Below are 8988 nucleotides of genomic sequence, written 5' to 3'. Positions count from 1 at the left end.
TGGAGACATTCAAGGCAAGGAAAAGAGGTGTGGGTTCACTGTAATAAGGATGAGGCCCATGTGGAGGGGCCTTCAGTGGAGCTGGAGTCTCAGACGGAAGGGCTGTGAGGAGACCTGCTTCCCAGGGGGGGTCCCATCGAGGCTGGCCCTGGGGGTCAGAGTTGCAACTGAGCCAGTTGACACGGGGCTAAAGGTGCCCTTGGAGTTAACATGGCCTGGTTTTCCTCAGCTACTGAGCTGTTTCCATCTCCCCCACCCCCAGGATCACATTTCATGTCCATTTCCCACTTACACACCCCAAAACTGAACCTCAGAAGGGGTAAGTGATGGAGCCTGGCCCAGGCCACTGACTCCAAATTCATTGTTCCTGAAGGGTTCCTACCTGTCATAACAAGTCCTGTTGGATCCCCAAATCTATCTGGTGTGGGGACCCACAGGGTAAAGACCTGGTCACGTGCACTCGGTGTATGAAGTGTGCCCTAAGTCAGGGAGTTCCTCATGCTACTGTGTCATGAGAGCTGGCCTGCTGGCCTGGAGCTGAGCTCCCCACCGCCTTGCAGGTGGGGACAACCAGGCCTGGGCCTCACACACATCCACGTTCCTTTCCACGGGCAACAAGCAGCTCCTGGACCTGGCTGCATCATCCCAGTAGGAGAATATGGTCAGGGGTGGGGGGGGGCGTGGGAGGGAGGCCCAGGCCCTGGAAGACCAGGGGGCCCTGCAGTCCTCTCTGGCTGGGCTCCCTCTGTCTTCTGAGGGCTCCAGGGCAAAGGTCTGTAGTGCTGAAACCCAGGCTTAAATGACATCAGGCAGGAAGGTTAATAAAAATTGGGCAGGGAGATTCACAGAAATAAGATCTCCCTTGACCTTCGGAGTGGGTTCCTATAGATTTGGGCTTGGGGTGAATTCCTGGGGTGCTTGCTATAGGTATTGAGTCCCTGGAGCCACGATAAAGTGACACTAAGGGATGGGAAGTGGGGAAGCCAAGGACAAGAACGACGTGGGGGAATCATGCAGTGAGGACTGTTATGAACCATACTCAAGATGGAATGGGCTGCTTTGAGACATAGGGTGTTCACCATTATTGGAGATGTTCAAGGACAGACTCAACAACTCTTGATCGGTTTTACAGGGGACTTAAGAATTGGATGGACAGTTTGACTAGACCAATGCTTGTCAGACTTTCTTTTGCATATCAGTCTTCTGGGGACCTTGCTGAAATGCACCTTATGCTTCAGTAGGCCCAGCTGGGGCCTAAGAGTCTGCATTTCTACCGAGCTTGCAGGTGTAGGTGATGCTGTTCATCCTTGGATATCACTTCCAACCTGAGAGCTTTAAATTCCCAAATAACTGAACTGTTTCTGCCCCAACGCGGCTACTAAGTCCCAGCAGGAGATTTCATGGAGAGAGCCAAGCCCAGAGTAAAGGGATGAAGGGCATTTGTATCTAGAGTAGTGTTTTCCGATTTGGGCTTTGTTTTCCTTTTGGTTTCATCCTTGGAACTTTGTTAAGTTTCTGTACGGTGGGACAAGCCCATCTGGGCAGTTGGGCGTTTTCCCGAGGGGCTGGGACTCTTCTCAGGGAGAGGAGAGAGGGGAAGAATCAACAGGGGCCACCTTGGAGTCTGCCCACCGTAGTGACTGTGGGTAGGGGATGGATAACAGTCTAGGGAGACATTGCGGTTTCTAGCTTAGGTGACTGGGAAGTAACACCATTTACAGGGAAAGGGAATATAAGAAGAAGATTAGGTTCTGAAAGGAAGATGTGGAGTTCAGGCTTGGAGAAGCTGAGTTGTACAGTCAAATGGAGATGTCCAGTAAGTGATTGAATTAAAAAGGGATCAGGCCTGGGATTCAGATTTGGAAGCATCAGAATTTGGGGACAGAGAGGACACCCAGAGAGATAATTAGGGGGTCTAGAAAAGAGCCCTGGGGCAAAGGGGGAAGATCCAGCAAAGGAGACTGAGGAGGAGAGATAGGCGGAGAACAGGAGAGGGCATTCAGGAATCAAGAAAGGAAAAATCCTTGAAGAAGAAAAGGATGAAGAGGGGCAAATATTGCAGAAAGGCCAGGAAAGGGAAAGAACGAAAAGACAGCTTTGGGTCTAGTGATGGGGATGGGAGGAGACCTTGCTTAAGTGGCTCAGGCGAGAGTTGGGCAGAAGCCCTATAGAAGTGGGAGTGGGGTGGGTCAGAGTCAACTTGACCATGAAGGGAGAGGGACACATGGGGCAGTATGAGGTAGAGGGTAAGGAGCATGGTGCATATGTATAGTCTCTGGGAATGTGATCGGTGGAGAGAGTGGTTCAAATTCCAGCTGATTTTGTACAGCAGAAACTAACACAACGTAGTAAATCAACAAGAAAAATAAAGTAGATTTTGAGATGTCAACAAACACACAAACAAAACAAAAACAAATTCCAGCCAATGCAGCAAGGCCTTGGAATAAGGGAGTAGAGATGGTATCAAGGGATTAGAGATGGCAGGATGAGCTCTGAAGGGGACATGGGGATGGGAAGCTGAAAAAGCTCATATCTAATAGCCTAGCCTTTTGGGTCAAGTAAAAGGCATGGCCCTGTGCCGAGTGACGGTGTGTTGCGGGGTGTGGACACAAGCAGAGGGCGAGGGGCAGGAAGGGAGCTGATCCCAGGGCTGTAAGAGCATTGTGATGGGCCTCAAGTCCTGCCCCCAGATCTGTCCCACTTTGCTGTCTTCCTCACACTGAAGGGATGCTCTGTGCCATGGATGCAGGAGAAAGAGAAAGCAAAGTTATAGTCTCTGCACCAGGAAGCGTCTGGTCCTACAGGCAGGAAAAGCCACTCAGGAAGAATGCAGGTGGAGGAAAAACTGGTGCAAATGACTCAAGTATGAGACGTGGTTGTAGAGACTGACTCTAGAGTGGGAGACACAGAACACTACGAGGCACAGAGCTGTGTCCTTCCCTGACTAAAGGGCCAGGTCCAGGGCCCAGGACACTTTAAATGGGCTCCCACAGTGGGAAGAGGGTGACAGGGCCCACCTGACACCTCTCACGCAATACCTGAGGCTGCAGAGAGGAACTGGGATGTCAGAAGGTCAATCACCAGGTGTGACGGAGTTGCTAGGGCAGCTCTTAGGCTGGAGACTGGTCTAAGACAGCCCTAGAAACAGCTGGACAGCTCCACTGGACAGGGTAGTTTGTGCAAGAGGGAGCCTGGAGTGGGGCTGAGGGGCAAGGGCAGGGCTAGGATGGCATCCCAGGGGTATAGAGGCTGTGTTTGGCCATGACTATGGGAGAAGAGGAAAGAGAGGAGTCATCATGTGTTCCTTTCCTCAAATGCCGATAGTGAAGGCCTTTGGTACTCGACAAGTGGCCCTTGCTTTCTGAGACGTCTCTGCTCCCCTGCCCACCTTACTCATCACCTCCCCCAAAACCAGTGACGGGGATGGAATCGTGCTCCTTTGTACTCCTGTGCCTGGCACGCCATTTGCACTCAGCACAAGCTGGTGGACTACGTACCCCCCCACCTCTCCGCAGGCCCTGACTCCGGGCTGCCATCATGGCTCCTGACGGGAGCCGGCCTTTGGGACACCCCACTGGAGGCCCCTGCAGCAGGAAGGCCAGCCATAGCAGTGGCCCAGCTGGGGGACTATTGGGGGCTGCTCGGAGTCAGGCTGTTCATGTGGATGTTGGCACCCTCTGGACAACTCTGGAGGGCAAGGAGAGGAAAAGGGGTTCCACGCTGCACCCAGGGGTCCTGCCAAGGGGCTGAAGCCTCCCGACACTGACCCCTGCCCAGCTTCTTTTCTCCATCTGAGAACCCTCATCCCTTAGACCCTCTCCTATACTTTAGGCCCAGAGTACCAGGTGGGGGTCTGAGGGGAGGGATTGGAAACTAATGTTTACAGAGCCCCTACTACTGGATCAGAATCTCCCCTGGCTGGGCACCTCTCTGAGGCAGGTGTTGTTCCTAAGACAGACACGCTAAACTCAGGGCCACAGAACCAGTACCTGGAGCCAGGATTCTATGAGCTCTGTCTCTCCAAAGCCCACTCTCTTTCCACATCGCCACCGTGCCTCCTGGTGAGGAAACTGTCACCCAGCTGCTTTGTGTTCGTTCCCACCCTACACTGACATCCCACGGGCTCCCTGCCCGCTCTTTGTTGGAACTTTCATCATATTCCGTCATTTGAAGCCTGACGTCTCTGAGTCCTAGGCACCGGGCTGGGCTCCCTTTCCACCTCCTGACTGCCGTGTAAGCCATCTCAGTTTCACATACTGCAAGCTTCCTGCAGAGACTGTGGCCACACTGTCACTGGTCAGTCACAGAAGCTCATCCCCTCAATGGTGGGCGTCGTCAAGGCAGCACCTTGATCAAGCTCCTCTTGAAGTCCTGATCTCCCAGGCCAGAGGCGGCCAGGGCAGTGGGGTGGTGTTGCCCCTGGAGCAGGAGCAGGGGCGGATAAGGAGGGAGGCTGTGAGGAGGTGGTGAAGGTGGGCCAAGTGGAGGCGGGTGGAGGGGGCTTTTGGAGGGAATGGGGCTGAAGCAGACTGGGGCAGGCCGTTTATCCTGAGAGGCTGGCTGGGCTCTGGGACCTGAAGCATCAAAATGAAACCCTAGATCAGCAAGAAGAATCTGGAGATACACGAAGGAGACAGCCCCGGCCATGCAAGTCAGCTCTTCTGGGCACTGTCCTTTGTCTAGACATCAGTGTGGTAGCCAGTCCAGCCAGCTGGAGACGGCCGCCACCTCTGCCACCACCCCCGACAGAGGCATCTCCATTTTTCTTGAGCGTCTTCTGAGGAGACTCTGGGGTCTTCATGTCTCACAACCTGACCTTAGAAAAGTTCTGCTTCCTGTCTGACCGCCACCCCTCCTGCCACCCAGGACCTGGTTCCCTACCCTGCGTGCATTACCTTGCCCGGCAATGAAGACTGTTTCTCGTCTGGCTCACTCACCTGCTGCTTCTCAGGGCTGGAGATTCTCGGGTCCTGTAGCCTAACCCCACTGGCCCAAATCTCATCAACTGTGGGCTTATCAATGCCAGCTCGAGGAGACAAGATATTTTCAAGGCTAAGCGTCAACCCTTTCTCTGCCTTAGCTCTTTCTGTTCCCCCATTCTAGACTGAATACAATCACTGGCCACCGCCAGTGCTGGTGGAAGAAGGAGAAAAATCCATCCAAAAATGAAGACTAGGCCACAGAGCAGATAATTCAGAAGCGTAGATGATCCAAGGATTATTTCCATTACAAGCAATAGAAAATATATTTATCCTCTAGGAACTAGCTCCCCTCACTTGGTCCTGATTCTTTTCTTTGTCTGAATAGCTCATAGATAGTCCTGGCATCCAGCCAAATCAGGAAAGAGGGACCTCTAGGTTGCCATAGAAAATCCTCGAAGCAAATAAAAGGTGGATGAATCATGGCTTTGACTGCCTGAGGGATGGATGCATGGTGGGAAGATTCCTGTTTGACTTCCCCTGCCCCCCCACCAACTTCAAGTCAGCAAATGGAGCGTCAGGGCAAGGGGCCCCATGCAGGATGAGGCAGGTTTGAAAAGGAGGGTTGGTGGGGACACCGCACCCTCTGAAGCCAGAAATACTGGGGTGTTCCCTCTGCACGTCCTCAGCTGGCAGGTCAGCCCAGGCCCAGCGTTTCTTCTGATACCCTTTCCTCCACAGTCAGGGATGATGGAGGTTGGGGATCCTTCGTATTTTCTCAGCAGCCTAAGTGCACTGGATTAATTTCCCCCTGCCCGGAAGAGGTGTGTGGTGAGAGAGTGCCATGCCCAGAGTCCACGATACAGCTGGATTTCAAATCAGATGCTAGGGCTGCCAGCCTCTTATTGTACCATCTACTGCCTTTATCCTTTCATAAAAGAAAAGGACCATGTAACAGTAGGAAGGACACGCTCTCACAATAAGTTCAATCCTCAAGGTTTAAATTGTTAGCCACCTGAGAAACTTACTGTCTGGCACTCCCTTAGCTCCAGACCAATAAAAACTGCTTCGAGTGTGGGCTCTGTCTCAGAGTTTATTGTGCGACCTTTTCCTGTCTTAGGCCCTCATCCAAACAATGAGGATAAAAGCACTCTGTCAACTACACGCCATTGAGAAAATCATCAAAAGGAACAATAAAGGGGAAGCCTGTAGAAAAATGAGCTACGGGAATGAAGGGAGCGATAACCGTGATGATCCCGCAGAGGGGAGGCCTTTGGCCAGGGAGGGGCACGGGCACTGGTCCCAGACTCCACCCTGCAGGGCTGCGCCTCACAGCAAGTGCCTTATTCCCTGTGTCTGCTTCCTCTTCTGCAAAAATGGGAATGATAATAACCACCTCCTGGCATTGCTGTGGTTGAGACATAACATACCAGGCCCACAATAAATGTTAGTTTTATTATTCTTCTTATTATTACTATTATTAGGGACAATGATAGCTAGGAAACACAGGTAATTTTTAGAGGTTAACTGGGACTCCGATCCTGAGTTGATTTCCCAGCAGCAAGAGTGCTTATCTCCTTCATCTTTGGCTTGTCCCCCAGACTGATGTATTTGAGCCCATGTTTCTGAAACTGCCTCCGCCAGGGAACTAGCCCAGTTCTTCAGAGACCACGGCTTCCTTCTCAGTCTCTCCCTACGAGAATGGAGCTTTTGCCCCTGGACTTTTCCCTAAACCAAACCCCTGGAATCTCCCCCTAAAACTCTGCCTTGGCTCCTGACGCGTATATGTTGCTCAGCTTGTTGTTCACTTTAAACAGGATTGCTACTTTGCCCCCAAGGACTCCCTGCCTATTTATTAGTAGTCTCGGTGGTGGAGGTGTCTTTTCCTCCAGGGTCCCCGGTGGGCAGAGCTTGGGAGGTGCAATGTCTTCTTGTGTGGTGTTCAGGACAGAACTCGCTGTTTTTGATGATGGTGGGAAGACACCTGCAGAGTCGTGTCTCAAGAGCTCTGAACGCCACTCCCCTGCACCATGCCCCTCTCTGCCGCTCAGTCACCCCTCTGCCTCGCTGCGGACCTGTCTGACGGGGCTGGGAAGGGCCACCTTTCATCCCCGAGGGCCAGGTGTGCCAGGAGTCACTGCCAAAGCTGACTTCCAGCTGACAGAGTCTCAGGGCAAGAGTGGGCAGGCAGGGCTCGGGCTAAGCACCAAGCCTGGGAACGGAATTTCCATGGCACCGTGATTGACTATTCAGGGCTGGTGTCTGGAAACTGGAGTGTGAGCCAGGATGGGTAAGAGGAGAATAGGCTGAAAAAAAGACGTCCTGAGTGGAACAAAGCTGGGCGGGGGAGGGGGAGGAGGGCCTGGGGAAGGGCGGTAGAGGGGCTGCCAGTCACATCGCTGAAGCCTGCAGATTTGGAAAGTGAAGGTTAGGGAGAGACAGTCAGTACCACAGAGGGCAGGGCCTGGGTGCAAGAGGGTCAGAGACAGTGGTGTGCTGGTTAAAGCTTAATCAGCTCTTTGAAAAAAGTATGTATATGTAAATACACACACGCATACATGTACATATGTATACACACATATATATACATACATAATTTTACATTTTACTGATATATAAGGTGTGTAAAACACAAGTTATAAATAATAATAAAATATTCAATACTCTTTATTATAAACTTTGTAATAGCCTACTGATTCTCACGAAATGCTTTCAATTGATTTTTGTTAAGTTCTTACATCCATCACCAGCCTGTGGTTACAACTGACAAACAAGTATAACTCTGACAGGAACGTTAGTTCATATTTTCATGCTAATGATTAAGATGAGAGTGAAACAATGAAGATGGTTGTTAGAGCTTCCCTTGTTCCTCAGTGATGTGAGTGACTTCATGGCTGAATCAGGTAACAGTTTTTGAATCCTGGAAGATTACTTGGTCACTTTTTTTTTTTTTTTTTTGCTGTCCAATGGCTAGAGACAGGACACACTTTTAAGTTTAATCTGCATAACATTTTCACCATCACTTCATTAAATCTAGACCAGAGCTGTCCAACAGAAGTATAATGTAAGCCGGACATATAATTTAAAATTTTCTAGTAGCCACACTAAAAAAAAAAACCAGCTGAAATTCATTCTAATAGTGTATTATACTTAACCCAGTATATACAAAATATTATCATTTCAACATGTAACCAATATAAGAATGATTAATGATATATTTTACATGCTTTTTTCATACTAAATCTTCAAATTCCAATGTGTATTTTACATTTATAGCATGTCTAAATTTGGACCGCCCACATTTCAAGTGCTTAATAGCCACATGGGGCTAGTGGCAACCGTGATAGACAGTGTAGCTCTAGACAATCAACAAAACAATAAAATATATACATATATACATATATATGTATACACATGTATGTGTACACACATGTTTACACATATATGTATGTGTATGTATAATCATTTTATTGTACACCTAAAACTAATATAATGTTATATGTCACTTATATCTCAATTAAAAAAATACAAAAAGAGAAAAAAAAGAAAAACAGTAAATTAAGCTCTGATTTGCAGTGTTTGGTGATTCCTTTGGTATAGATGCTCCCACAGTGGTGGTTTCAAGCTACCAACACGATGTCACTGATCTCAGAGTTGCAGAAATGTGCAAGGGCCCATCATTGTATAGTATTTCCACCCTACAGATTCCATAGATGTAAATAACCTCAAGAGCTTAGAGAACAGTAAAATAGTTAGGAAGTTATCAGTTTTAAGCATTTCTTACCTTTGCTTTTGATTTAATTAATTGTAAGTTGATATAATTTAATTTGAATCATGGCTATGTTTAAAAACCAGCTCACAAAATTCTTGAAAATTTATCAATTAGCTATTGTAAGCCAGCAGAACTGGGTCCGGAACAACACTAGTCAGAGATCAGAACAAAAGGAGCTTTCAAATGAGACATATGGGTTTTGGGCAGGGATCAAAATGGGATTTTCCTCTGTTAAACTAAATAGACATTTATTGGTTATTTTTATGTGTCAGCTTGTCTGGGCCATAAAGTGCCCAT

The sequence above is a fragment of the Eschrichtius robustus genome, chromosome 13, assembly GCF_028021215.1.
Source record: "Eschrichtius robustus isolate mEscRob2 chromosome 13, mEscRob2.pri, whole genome shotgun sequence".
Taxonomy (NCBI): domain Eukaryota; kingdom Metazoa; phylum Chordata; class Mammalia; order Artiodactyla; family Eschrichtiidae; genus Eschrichtius; species Eschrichtius robustus.
This window is presented reverse-complemented; position numbering follows the sequence as displayed.